A 14,000-nucleotide genomic window follows, 5' to 3' on the forward strand; every position below is an offset into this window, starting at 1 on the left:
TAACCTCCCCACCCCTTAATGTGCTAGAACATGAAATCACGGACATCCCTTTTACAACGAAACTCCCCTGCAGATATTTAGATTTTCACTATCATAATTTTTGATCTCACTGAGACATATTGTCAGTTTATCACTTTCGGTATTTGATGTCTGTCCCAAACTCCCAAATAATTTGGAGACTTCCGTAGAATCTTGAGCTACACAAGTATATACTGTACCCTTAACTTTGATTGACAAATTTCCTCAATTTCTGACCTGCCAAAAATGTGTATTTTAAAAGAAATTTAATCATTGCGCTCAAATTTAAGTTAAATGCAGAGCATTTTGTAGTAATTAATAGAAACTTGCAAGGCCTATAGGATCCTAATAACAGGTTTGAGCTTGGTGCCAGGGTAGGGGGGGAGGAGGGGATGGGGCACAGGAGTCTTCAGTGGGACCATTCTTCCGTTTCCCTTCTCCTCCAAAAGATAAATAAAATAAGTTTGCTATAAATTAAATGTCGAAAGTGCCTTATCTGACCCCAGCTTTGCACAGCTAGGCCAGCAGCTTTACAAATTTATGGCCAGGTAACTTTTCCTTTGCAAGGATAATTCTGAGCTCTCTACCGGACCCCATGCGACTCTTTTACGGAAGAGAATGTAAAGAGTAAAGACTTTAATAAAGTTTGTCTATTTTCATCGGACATTTCATCCATCTACAAATATAGATTGCTGTATACAGTCTAGAAGATACAGACTTTGTTTACTCGACGCAACTTAAATTAGAACAAATGTATCCGCTACTCCTTTTTTTCGCACCGTGTAATTGGATCCAAACCTTGGAAACAGTCGAAGGAAGCATCTGCGTATTATCTGCTCATCTCTGCTGCATTAGTCGTCTTCAACTCCGCATGAATATTGAATTAAATCGCAGGTGTAAAACCCTAATGTTATTGGTACTTTATTAAAACTCCCATCGGAATGGCAGTGTTTGCGGGATATGAGTCATGGAATATAAATATATGATGATGAATATGTTTGATATCATTTTCAGGAGAATACAGAAATGCTTTTAATATACAGTATATACTGTATAAAGAATCTAAACTAGGTGTTTTACTGTGTGTATAGCAATCCGTGCACACATCTACTGCAGTAGTCAGTATGGGACATAAAATGTCATATTTTGAATTTCAATATTTTTCAAATTTATTTCTTATATATGTTTGTACAAGATAAATACAATATTACATTACAGTAGGAAGGTTAACAAACACTAGAAAATCAGCGAGGCTGTTATCACAGCTAGTGACCAAGATATATTAACACAACTTACGGTAGGCTGTATAACATACAGTACGTATGACACAGCTTGTAAGACTTCTCATACGTTTTTTTAGCTGTGACTTTCACACCTGTACAGCTCCGAACTTCTAGAGCTCTGTGAATATGTTTTTGTAATCAGAGTAGCTAGCTAGTATTCTGTGACATTCTGTCTCTGTATTTCTGTTCTGCCTTTGTATCGTGATGTTTTGTCGCAGATCACATAAACCGAGTAGAATCAACCCCATGGCCTCGGGATTGGGGGACCGACTTTTACACTTTGTATTCAAAAGTGTAGAATCAACCCCATGGCCTCGGGATTGGGGGACCGACTTTTACAATTTGTATTCAAAAGTGTAGAATCAACCCCATGGCCTCGGGATTGGGGGACCGACTTTTACACTTTGTATTCAAAAGTGTTTTTCTAGTCTATTAGTATTTAATACTGTACGTGCATGTTACTGTGCCATGTAGTAGCACTGTACATGTCAACTTAGATACATGTGTGTATTAAATGTGTAGGTAATGTACTGTAGTATGTGTCCAGCCACAATGTTTACTGTATGTAGTACAGGTTACGATAGTACACAGAGTATAAACATGCAGTCCCAATACATACAATACAGGAGTTTACAGTGTTTTATATAATAATGATAATTTAATAATAGTGTAGATTTATAAAGCACAGCAGGAAAAGATAACTGCCCATGGTGCTTCACAAAGTGGAAATCATCAACAATGAAATACAGAACAGAAAAAATGAGTCTTCTGTAAATGATGACTAATATTGGTGTCCATGCAGCCTGTGTTACATTCCACACAATGAACGCATGTTATCTAGGATAGATACTGTAGGCAGTGGATAATGAAGTGTTTAAAAATCTAAATTTTGGTACCTATTTTGAACTTTTATGCTGATTGTTGTTTAAGAAAACAAAAAGAAAGACAAAACCTATCCAATCTTGTCAGATCTATGATGAATTCAGAACGAATGCAGGTTAAACCAGGTCTGAGAAAATCTACTAGGTAACAGATAGTTCTAATGAATACATTAAAACTGCATGGTTTAATGTTGAGCTTTAATATGTACTGTAACTGTGTTTATAGTCTGAGATATGACTTGAGATGACAAGTGGTTTGGTGAGAGCCTACAGTAAGAGGATCAAAGCTTGTTTATCCTTTGAAGTTTTGCGCCACAGGTTTTATGACAGATTTAACTGAATTATGTACCTGTAGAGTATGTTACATGGGTGATTGAATATATTGTATGGATGTCAAACTTGGGATACTGTACTGTACTGTATCTCCATCGTCCCATGATTTACACTCCACGGTATGCCAGTTTCAGTTACATTACTGTACATTACAAAGCATTAGTGTGTTATTTAGTAACATAGCAATTGATGCAAAATGGAAGTCTGATCAATTTATCTAGATCTATTTAAGACTTTGACAATGAAACAGTTTATTCTCAGCATTAATATACTCAACAAAATCACATATACATATGAAAGTAAACAATAAGTCATGTGAACAAAAATGTTTAACTTTAACTTTAATTACATATCAAATTTGTGCATGGAAATGGAGAAAACAGAAGTATGATACATTACATTACATGCAAACTCCAATCTTCTACTGTACTGTTCAGTAGCTTTTAAATTACAATTGATTATCCTTAAGTCGACAATTTGTCAAACTAACCACGAAAAGAATGAAAAAAGTCTGGTTAATTGGAAATGTACCGACCAGCCCAAATTTACCCCCAAGTAAAGGTATATATGTAAATATACTGTACTGCAGTTTGCATTAGTATATTTAATGCATCCTTGAAAGAAAATACTCTTTGTTTTATACCCACGTTAAATCTACGATACAAAGTCCTCAATTCTGCATAAATTAACCGTAAATTTTACTTGTAAATGGATGGAGTTGTCACTCCACTTCTGGAGAGTGCTTCTATGCGGAGGAGCAAACACACCTAAAACATTAGCCTGTGCTTGACTCTGTAAGTTTGGTGGCCGGTCGTAAAGTAGTAGGTTGACCTACAGTTATTCCATCAGTACTACCATACTAGCTCTGCAAGCGTTTGTCACAGCGGATATCTTGTGTGTGTTTGGCTATAAATAATTTAAGACCATTCTGGCAGGCAGTTTTTAAGGGATTTGCTAGATAGATGATTGGTTCGAATTTCAGTCCGAACGTGTTCAGGCGAGCCTCCTTGGCAAGCTTTAAAGTGTCTCAGGGAGAAACAAGATTCTTACCTAGAAGGTGTAGCATATCATTTGCATTTAGCTTCAGCACGAAGAAACGAAAGATTGTACCGTCACCTGTTGGGAAGTATTTATTGAACCATCAAGGGTCTATGGCAACAAGCTCTGGCGGAATGGAGCAGAACGTCCAAACGTATCGATGTCTCTTTTCATTTTAGGTTTACAGGGATTGGAAAACTTAGTTGTTGTTTTTTTGTCAGTCTGTAGTCAGTGGAAACTGAGAGCAGTTGCCACAGCGAACTGTTGTGCTCCAATTAATGTAAGCCTTTCAAAGATAGATAAACGGGTATAATCATGTAAGCCTTCAACAATAGATATTATTATTATAATTATAAATTCTGTTGAACAGTTAAAATTGCAAAACATTACATTTTTGGTCATGACCATGATAAGGTTTTGTTGAACTAAGGAGATGGTGATTTGCATCGTCTACATACGGGACGTAAGTTTGGTAGTCATGGTAATTAAATCTGCATTTCTACAGAATGGGATAAACACTGCACAATACTGTATATGCTCGTATTAATATGCGTTTATATTAATATTTATACACGGATATATTATGCGGTGTTTGTCCCACATGGCTTGCCATAATCCTCTATCCCCTGAGCACATTGTATGATATGAGCCTTGAGGCCTTCTTGTGGCTGAAAATCTTTTAATGGTTTGTTGTTAATAATTTACACATGATGTACACTAAGCAGCATGTACTTACACAGTATATGGTTGTTCTGAATGTTGTGATATGTACAGTACTACCGTACCTACATAGATGTTGTATTACCCTCAACCAGGCCTAACCAGTTTAATAAGAATTATGCCCTAGGCTAAACTATTTTAATATACCACACATTAACAGTATGCACTGTAGACTATATAATACTGTCCTCAGCTGACCTGAAGTGAGAGTTCCCCCAAGGGAATCTAGAAATGTTTTACACCCCACTGAGCTGAACAGATGGCCTTCATGCCTGTTTAAACTGATATATCCACACAGGAATTACATTGGGAGTAGAAAATCACCAGGGGGCATCAATGCTACAGGCTATAATAGGCTGCAGCAGTTGGTTTTCATGTACACACATGTATTAAAGTAATTTGTCATAAATATCAAAACATTTAAAGATAATTTGACTGCAAAATATGATATTTCTGAACAATACATGAAGAAGAGATTTAAAGAGTTCTAAGCAATATTTGCTCGTGGAAAAAGTATTTGGATACATCTTAGAATTTAACAAACTGTGTTGTTACCGGACACAATTGATTGAATATATTGGAGTGTGCATGTGACAACTCCTGGAAATGACTTTTGAAGGTTTGACAAATTTTGAAATGTTTGACGGTGTGACAGCTTTAAACGTGCCTAGAATTTGGAAGCAAAAAGCTAACTACAAGTTCATAGGTGATGTTGCTTGAAATTGCTTCAAGTCCTCTCTTACAGGATTGCACTTGTCTCCAGGCATGTTGTATGTACTCATTTACAGCTACTGTTCAGTACCTCACCTACAAAATGTTGTATCATCTCAGCACTGTGCCTTCTCTGGTCAACCCACTTTCAAGGTCACTGCCCAATGTTTAACACACTCTTCCTTCCAAATGTATAGCATTCAGAAATAAAACTATTACAGTATATACTTTTTTTTTTTTTCTTGTTCTTTTTTTTTTTTGCATCCAAAAATATATTTTAAAGAGAGAGAGGGAGAAAAAACCTGTTTATTATCAAACTCCTTATCTACTGCTGAAAGGCCTGTGTAGATAACAATACTGTATGTAGCACTTAGAATGATGGAGGCTTTGATCTTAGCAGGATCTCTTCTTCAGAGGCTAACTTAAATGAAAGCAAACTAAGAACAGATTTAGAGATGAACAGATGGACAGAACAGTTAAATTATATTGGATAAATGAGCAAAGAATAGAGCAAGATTAGACACATCAACGGAGAAGGAAAGATGAAAGGAAAGAGGGATGAGAGGATTAAAGACTGCAGAGATAAACTCTGACGGTTGTAGCAAATGGGAAGTACTTAGTAATTATGTATAATTACTAATTAATTATCAAAATAAAAGAATGTATTTAAGTGTTGTTCATTCTGGTGAGCTCAATTGATCTCACAGTTTCCTATATCAGAATCAAGCATGGTTAATTGCTTAAATAAAAAGAAATTCATAAAAATTGAAAAAAAGAAAAAACATAAAATCAAGTACAGTAGTTTACTACTCTAGTACCACCTTCAAAAACATTTTCTGTTATTAACAGTTGAATTATCAAATTGTATAAACTCATCTCAGTGTCAGGGAATAAATTGGATAGTGCATGTGAAACCCCCCACCCCGGAATTGACGTTTGCAATTTTTTAATTAAGCGTGCCGATAATTTGCAGGCAAAATCATGACGGCATTACAGAGCAGCTTTTTGGTCTATGATTTTACCAAACTCTGAAGTATATAATTAATTGAAATAACTTTAAAAAAAATATATAAGATTGCACTTTAATATCAGAATGAGCTGATAGCCACTATCTTTCATTGCATGGGTGAACAAATTTTGCAAATGAAGTATGCTTCTATGGCAAATCTTTTTCCTATTCTGGAGCTAACTTCTGTGCCAAGCACTCACCCATATTTTGGTAATGGTAAAATTTGTCAAATAAATCATCACGAACAGCGCCATGGCAGAAATGTTTAAAATACTGGTTGTGCTGGGCGGCATTCAGAACAGCAGGGCACAGCTGCTCTCCCCCTCCCTCCCCCCTCTGGTCATAAGCACATCCCTGGGATACCAGCCAGATAAATAATGATGTAAATTATGAATAACAGCAAGAAATTTCACAAATTTAACTCAAAAATACTGCATTAAAATACCAAATATCCAGAGGATTGTTTTGGTTCCCTTGTGGTCAGACATCCAGGACTGTAGATTCCACTAGCTACATTACTGACATGTGTCTAGCTATGTTACTGACATCTGTCTGCACTAGAATGGACAAATACTGTATGTCTGTACTGCTCCTGGTTAGGTTCATTTCAGACAATAGCAGTGAGTGACATGACTTTCAAAACAAGTAGTGTGGGTGAGTTGGAGAACTAGGTTCAGTGACCTTTGACCTCCCAGACTGTAACAGATATAAATCTCAGAATCGGTTTACATTCTTTGGGTTTGGCTAGAACTGTCTGCGGATTCCATCAGTGTATAGGGAGCTACAAGCATCCATGAAAGTAATAAACTTCCATGTCTTAAGTATATTTAATGTACATACAGTAGACTCTACAGTATATATATATATATATATATATATATATATATATATATATATATTCTGGATGATGAGAGTATCTTAACAGGCCTACAGTATCTATTTTTTGAAATTTGTGGTTACTTAATGGTTTGGCAAATTTTTCAAAGAAAGTTTAATGACTAACTGCAGTAAGATACTCTGGAATTTTCATATTTATGACAAGGTATTATTACATTGAAAAATTTGATTTTTCATATTTATGACGAAGTATTATTAATGAAATTGAGAAGTTTTTTTTTTTTCTTAATAGAATCATAATGAGGGAGTAATGTAATTACTTAGTGGAATTGAAAAAGAGGAAGATTTTTTCCCCACAAGGTACACAATTTTTAACCATTTTAAAGTGTCAAGATTTTTGATAAAAGTGGACCATACAGTTCATACAAGTTAATTAGTTGTGTTGTTCTTTTAATGTCAAAGAGTCTTTAAAAATAGAACCAAACATAAAGGACAATGTTGGACCAAAGATTGCATGTTTTCCGTTGATAATTTAATCTTTGAAAACCAATTAATTTTGTCACAAGTAATTTCTAATATAAGGAAAAACAAAAGAAAAAAAATACCATCTCAACTTTATCAAGTACAGTTATTAAATAAATGGCTAGGTTTGAAAGATTGTCTATATTTACAAAAGCATATAAAAAAAAATAAAGCAGACGAAACAAATACAGCTATGCTTACAAGAAGATACTACCGTAATTTCCAAATTCAATAAATTACCCAGATTTTCATTTTGAGAAAATTAACTTCCCCTTTTTCGGGACCCAGTCCTCAAACACTGACAATATACCAACTACTTGATTCACCTGTCACCATTCCAGTCCGTCTGTCCGTCCTCAGGTATGTACATAATAATCACCACACTTTAGAGTTATTACATCCCTCTATCTGTCCTTAGAACTCTATAGATCCTACAACCATTTCAGCAAATTTGCTTTCTTTCCCACACCCAGAGGCCTAACCTCAAATGGCCTTTCATTTAATTTACCTTTGAGAGATGCCCCCTCCATTTTATACCTACTTCTACTAATATCAGGCAACCTGGCTGGCTGCGACATTGCCATCCAGTATTCAAAGGCAAATAAAGCCCTCATCAATTGTATAGAAAGAACGTTTTTCTTTTTTTTTCCCCTTTCAACTGTTGACTCACCTCTGTGTTTTTCTAGCAGTGTTTGTCCCTTGGATTTATATATATTTTTTTTAAAGAAAGTAGAAGAAGAAGGAAACAAACTATATCCCCCTGATCCCATAAATATTGGTACAGTCCTGTGATCTCATAAATATTGGTACAGTCCAGTTTATCAGTGCTACTGCTTTGTGTTGTGCAGCAGCTGTATTATGTGGGAAAGTGTTTTTTTCTTGAGTACTATATTGAGAGTGAGGATGAGTGCATACATACATCATGCATGTATGTCAGAGCTCTGTAGAGTAAGAAAGTTTCTGTATAGTGGGCAGTACCGTACAAAGGTTCATTGTAGACTGCGGTGAACCGGTTCACATCTCCTCATTTTGGTCTAGAATAGACTGCCTGATTAATTTCTTCATCTTTTGACGTCCTCGAAAGAAACTGGTGAAATATCCTCCCAGTTCTACTTGCGGAAAAAAAAAACTGCAATTTGCAAAAGGAATATTATTAGGGGAAAAAAAGTAGAACACTTTGAGACGTGACAATGTAGGGATGATTTTATTTGGATAATATGTGGATTAATTCGATTATCAGGGAAGAAAACTGTTTTGGTAAGTACGGTTCCGTTCTGAGTGACAGATTTAATTTTTCAGACTTTAAAATTGAAAAAGAGAAGATATCAGAGGATATGAGAGGATAGATGGCTACTTGTAGGTGCAATTGATATATTCTGTGGTCGTATTGAATTTATACTATAGTACCCAAAAAGTTTTTGACAGAATTAATTTTGAGTTACTATTTTACGTCAGGGAATTTTATCTAGTATTCAAATCTTCAGTTTTGCAGGATCTAAATTTGTGTTTTGTTAAATACTTTGGTTCCTGTATAAACAAAAGTACTTTATATCTGGATCAGTGGACTTGTACGGTACAGTAATTGATCTTTTTGGGTAGCGTTTTGCAATGTCGAATAATTATCAACCGTTTATTTGATCAAACCTGTAAGAGTGCTACTGTACTTTACAACAAGATCAATTGCAGTTAATAGATCTTGAATTGTCAGTATATGGTACTTGGTTGTCTATACCAAATATACAATAAATAAAATTAAATAAAGAAAAAAATGAAAAAGCAGATGCATATCATTACTGCAGGGCCAGAATTTTATAGCTTACATTATAAGCCTCAGATTGTTAAAGGTGCCAGTGGGTAGGAAAAACTAAGTTACGGCCTATTGAAGATCAATTCCAACTTGCATTTTCCTTGAATATAATTTCCTAGCAACATTAATTGCAAGCACCTGCAGCTTTTTGTTCTTCTGGTTCTTAATCTTGTAATAAATCCACATTCATTATTAAGTAGTCTGAATTTGTTGGCCTGCTAAGTGTGCAATTTCATCGGCGCACACTCTATAAATCACCGCAAAATGCTACTTTAATTAAGAAAGGTATTTAAAAAGAGTAAGAAAAACAGGTCACTTTTAAGTTTTAACGTGCTATAGTGCAGTTGAAGATCGTCAGTGTTGGCCTGAAATATTTAGCTTGCTTAAAGCTGCTCGGAGTTTTCAAAAGTACAGTAATTAAAGTAGATGATTTTGATCCTTGAAATTATTCCCAGGCATCGAGGAGAATTAAAATAGACCACTTAATATGTCTGTGTGGGTACTACTGTGTAATTTACATTTACATAGGCAGTACTTACTATAAAGTGCCTGTTGAAATTTTAGCATCGGTGACCAGTATTTAACTTTCTAGCATATTTTGTTTGTAATGCTGATGATCTTTAAGTTACGGAGATTACGATATATGTTACAATATTAGTTGACAAACAAATCATATTAAGTTTATTCCTCTTTGGTAGAAATATCTGGGAAGGTGGAGGAGACCTTAGTGTTTTTTAATCAATTGCAATGTTATTTTGAGTACTATTCTGCTTTGTTTGGGGAAATTGTCCAGGAAATGCCCCCTCCCCCCTAAAAAAAATACACATACACAAAAACCTGCAGCTTCAACATAAACAGTAATCAAGGCCTACATGTTGATGGTTGTATCTTCTGCATGCTTTGAGAAAGACACAGCTTGTGAATTATCTTATCAGAAATAACTTGCTGAGGCTATTTGTGGTTTGTATGGACTGAATGTATCCCAGCAGGGTAACTGCTAATGGGATGGACTGCTATGATTTACAGATTGGAAATGAATTTTTAATATCCGGAAGATATTCAAGGTCATCTCATTAGACTCATTTACTTCTCACCCTTCTCTTCTCCCCCCCCCCCCCAACTCCCCTCAAAAATAAATAAATACTGTAGTAGCTCAAACAAAATCCAAAGAGGCTTCAAATGTTCTAGGCTACTTGTGTACCATTTTACAAATCAAAATTATTCCTCAAAATAGACTTCTTGATTGCTCAACTCTGAAAGTGGTTCTTCGATCTTGTCCAAATCTCAGTTACAATTTTTTACAGTTCACAAGTGTTATTACTTTCTCAACTGTCAAAGATATACATGTAAAATTGAAAACAAATTTAGCCCCAAATCATGTACACATTCAACACAGGATATACAGTACAAGCTTTGTTTAATATCTGCTGTGTTGTAGTGTAGAAGGTCTAGATATTTTGGCAATGGTGGTCTCTGTTTGAAAAGTATAAAAGAGTGTTGATGTTGTCAAGATTTTCTACCATCTGTTGTATTAATGTTAGAGCATAACAATGTACTGTACAGTCATGTCTATCCAAAGGTCTTTGCCAGTGCAGAGAAAAAACATTTTTCTTTATTATACATAATTTTAATAACCTCAGCCAGTTTTGATTATTTGCTCAGAAATTAGAAATACAACTGTAGCATTCCAAGACCAGCATTCCTGTACCAGACTGACCGTACAGTAGGTAAACTGTTTATTGCCCTTTCATGAAATCTATGCATACAAGCAACACCTTTGACTGTTATAAAGTCTAGGAGTTGCAACCCAATTGCAAATTTGCTTAGAAGAGCAAAACTTAAATATAATAATAATAAAAACTAAAGGCGACAAGGAATATACTATATATACCAAAGTAAGATTTGTCCAAGTTGTGAATTTGAATCATTCTGAACTACAATTTCCTCTTTCATTTTGTATCACAAATTGAAACAATTTGCCATGCATTGATCTTTTTTTAGAAATGGGAATTTTATCTGTCCACATTATGTATACTACTGTACTCTACAATTTAATACCCCAAACGTGCCCTTCTCAGCCCTAAGGTCACAAGCTTCCAAAACATTAAAAGTTAAAATTATTTTTTCGTCTCGCTCAGATATCAAAAGATCTTCAATTTTGATGCAGACACTGTACTGTACATATTCACCTTACAGCGTGACTTGTTTAATTTTGACTTGTGTACGTGTGAATATGTAAATGTCCAGATGCTACTGTACGTGCTGCATGAGTCATGCATACTTGATCTACATTAACAGTCTCATTGAACCTCATATTACAGGAGAATCTTGTGAGAAAAAACCAGAATCTGAGTTATTTTCGCTGCATTGGCAGACATAAAATAAACATTTTCCAGGTTACCTGGGTGAAAGTGACCCACTTCATACAGGTAGCTTCCTGTTTACAAAATTGTGAAATGTTTAGGACAAAATAGTCCAGCTCTTTTGACCCAGCTGCCTGCCCATGGTGAAAATATTCACAGTGCTTTGAATTTATTGGAGCATGACCAGGAGACAATTTTCCTATTTTTGAAAAATGCAAATTGCTCAAAGTAGACTGTCTGAAAATCTTTTGTCATTTGGAATTTATTTAAACTATATTGAGTTTTTTTGTTTTTTATTTTTATTTTCTTTGATATAGTAGCCCTCCTAAATTTACTTCTCGTACAGTATATAGTTTATGGTACTACTATTCTGGACAGACTAGGACAGAGTCATATTTTAAAGCAGCTTTCTGATATCTTAGTTTAAGCAGCATACTGTAGATCTGTTAATTATTGGTATGAGCCTCGTTAAATACAGTAAGCTGCATTTACATAATTAGAGATCATACCCAGTGTTCAGTACAAAATTTAATTTGAACCCTGTGCTCATTATCAGACCCTTGCTCTTAATCCCTGCATTGGAAGTCAAGGTTTCTTTACTACAAGAAAAGGTGCGAACCACAGGTCATGTGACATGCGGCACTGTCACTACTGTGTCAAATTAGGTGTGTAACAAACAGCACAGAAGTTAAAGGTCACTGCTCATCAAAAAACAGTAACTTGCAAGATTACTGTGGAACGCTATAGTGTACAGTGGTATATCCAGTAGCAATGACTCATGTACAGTATGTTTTTATCTGTGATTGCAAACATACTAACTTTACAGTAACTACTAGCATTTTAAATTGAAAACTTTTGAGGAATAAAATTTATAATTTGCACATGACTATTTTGGAACAGGAGGAAGGAGGGATTGGGAGAGAGGGATGGGAGGCCATCATGGGAGGCCATCATGGGAGGCCATCATTGGGAAAATAAAAATCTCATATTGAATCACTTGACTAGTGAACATAACAATTAGTCATATACTGTAGGTATGCTGTGGCAATGTTAAATTTTGATTTGTGACGACTGATATCAAGAGTATACAGCGTTTTCTAGGCCAGTTTAATACACTATATAGTTCTAGGGCTATGCCTCACAGAATATATACACTGAACAGTATATCACATGCACAGTTGTGTATATATCTAGCAGGCTATGTCAATACATCCTGTCAAGTGGTCTCACTGGTCTTCAGACCAGAGAAATAAATAACTAAAATCAATCAATATTGGATCAATTTGCACTTGACAGCTTTTGCATTCCACAAACCCACAGTACTTATCAACCATTTGGGCTGGTCCTGATGATGCGACCCTCCATCCATCTGTCCATCCTCCATGCATCTCACTCAACATCCTCTCTGGTGATCTCCATCTTCCCAAGAGAAGGTATGAGAGGTGTATGTACACTCACAGACTAGAGTCAGTTATTGTGTTATTGTTGCCTCTCAAAGAGAAATGCTGAGTATGTTTTGTAACCAGCTTGGATCCATTGTCACCTAGTATGCACAAACCGTTTGATTGGGTATATATATATGTTTTAATGTGCAGACATGTTTAAACCATCGAACCAGACTAGCAGTTCAATATTTATTAGTATTAATCCATTGAAAAATTAATACGATTTTAATCCCTTGTTTCATTATTGAATTTGATAGTTTTTAATCCCGAGAAATAGTTTCAAATTTTGGAAAGAAACAAATAATGGAAATTTTTTGAGAACTGAACTTTAAATATAATATAATTTTAATACCCTTGAAATACTTTTAATCCCTCAAAAAGTTTGAGAACTTTCTGTGCAGGGTCGGTCAAATTACAGCACACTTGAATGTACTAGATACAGTAGTTATATTCAAGATAATGGGAGAAAAGTCTTGTATTTTGAAAACTATCTGACTTCAAGTTTTCCATAAATAGGTTTTGACATGAAGTCAGTGGCACTCATATTTTGGGTAAAAGATGCTGTAAAAAATGACCTTACACACACAAAGTACTGTACTTGATATAGCTATTGTCGCTTTAGACCGTGGTGAAATATTTCATCCAGGCATGGACTCTGTTGACTCTGTTGTTGTATGCACATAGTTCAAGCTTATACAGTAGTTACTGTACAGTAACCACAAAATAGTTTTACATGAATTTACTTAGTTCCTCGCTTACCTGTCTCCCCACAACCTTAGCACTCTCGTTCTATTGTGCCTAGAATGATCCGGTAAACTATTAACACTGGTCAATGCCCTTCCTTCTTATTCTACCACCCAAAGTGCCCTGACGTGTGTTTGTGTCCAGATATTTTCCCATCTTCAATTCGTTTGGAACTGTTTTTTGTAACCCAGGACTCCACTATAAAATCTGTTCTACTCTGTAGTATGGCAGCCTTGCCACTTACAGTAGCTACTGTAGGCAAAGTTATGTCCAAAGTTAATTGCGATGT

General features: G+C 35.3%; 2 protein-coding genes across 4 annotated transcripts in view; one reads left to right on the forward strand and one right to left on the reverse strand.

The window, feature by feature from the left end:
• LOC139976974 (small ribosomal subunit protein eS25-like) overlaps nt 1-14,000 on the reverse strand; it is a 71,151-nt gene that overhangs the window by 21,414 nt on the left and 35,737 nt on the right. The window lies entirely within an intron of this gene.
• The window catches only part of LOC139977031 (vang-like protein 2), a 51,158-nt gene that overhangs the window by 10,932 nt on the left and 26,226 nt on the right, over nt 1-14,000 (forward strand). The window contains exon 1 of one of the 3 annotated variants that reach the window (XM_071985987.1): nt 8,243-8,609. The exons of the other annotated variants lie outside the window; for them this stretch is intronic. The gene's annotated coding sequence lies outside the window, so the exon portion shown is untranslated. Of the gene's footprint in view, nt 1-8,242; nt 8,610-14,000 lie in introns of those variants that run through there. 3 annotated transcript variants of the gene reach the window in all.

Source organism: Apostichopus japonicus, chromosome 12 (genome assembly GCF_037975245.1).
Source record: "Apostichopus japonicus isolate 1M-3 chromosome 12, ASM3797524v1, whole genome shotgun sequence".
Taxonomy (NCBI): domain Eukaryota; kingdom Metazoa; phylum Echinodermata; class Holothuroidea; order Aspidochirotida; family Stichopodidae; genus Apostichopus; species Apostichopus japonicus.